Genomic DNA, 781 nt, shown 5'->3' on the forward strand with positions numbered 1-781 from the left:
GGAGTCGACCGTCACTGGCCAGGCACGTACGTCACAACTGCCAACAATGTCAATGAACGCAACATGCAAGGACTCGACCACGTTGACCTCTGTTCACTCATTTCTTTCACTCGCAAAGAGCTGAAATGACGACGCCGGCAACGGGTCGCGCTGATCCGAGCGTTGGGTATTCCAAAGACGGAAACGTAACAGGAGGGTGAAACGATCGCCTACAAAGCAAGCCCACCTGGCTACGTGGCGAGAAGATCGAACTGGTTCGCCGGCCGACAACTTTGCGATGAATACGTACCAAGCAGTTGTTGACGGGGGCGTCATTGGCGCAAGGAGCAAAGTAGACTTCCGCATCGGCGAACTGTGGACAGATTGACCGGTTAGACAAAAATGCGACGACACAGTTTCCCTCGAGAGAGAGCCGAGCCCAAGCAGAAAGGATCTCAAGGCACCTACGGCAAATTCCCACGAGGTAAAATGTTTCTGCCATAAGAAAAGGCTGCTTCCTTGTTTTCTGATTATGTTGGTCCTTAAAGGAGACCTATTCTGGAAAAGGGACTTTTGGCGAATAAGAACAACGCGTCAACGTTTCCCAAAATTGACAGCGTGAGCATCCGAACTGACACCACTGACGATCCTCACGTGAAGGTGCTTTGCTGGTGTTGAATAAGTGAACGAGTGAACACGCTTGTGGATGTGACGTGGGCTCCTGATTGCACACCGTGTTGATGTTTTATGATCTTCTCCGTTTCAAGTGCTTTACTGCCATCTTGTGCCACCTATAGGCAAT

Source organism: Hippocampus comes, unplaced genomic scaffold (assembly GCF_001891065.2).
Source record: "Hippocampus comes isolate QL1 unplaced genomic scaffold, H_comes_QL1_v1.1 scaffold518, whole genome shotgun sequence".
NCBI classification, from domain to species: domain Eukaryota; kingdom Metazoa; phylum Chordata; class Actinopteri; order Syngnathiformes; family Syngnathidae; genus Hippocampus; species Hippocampus comes.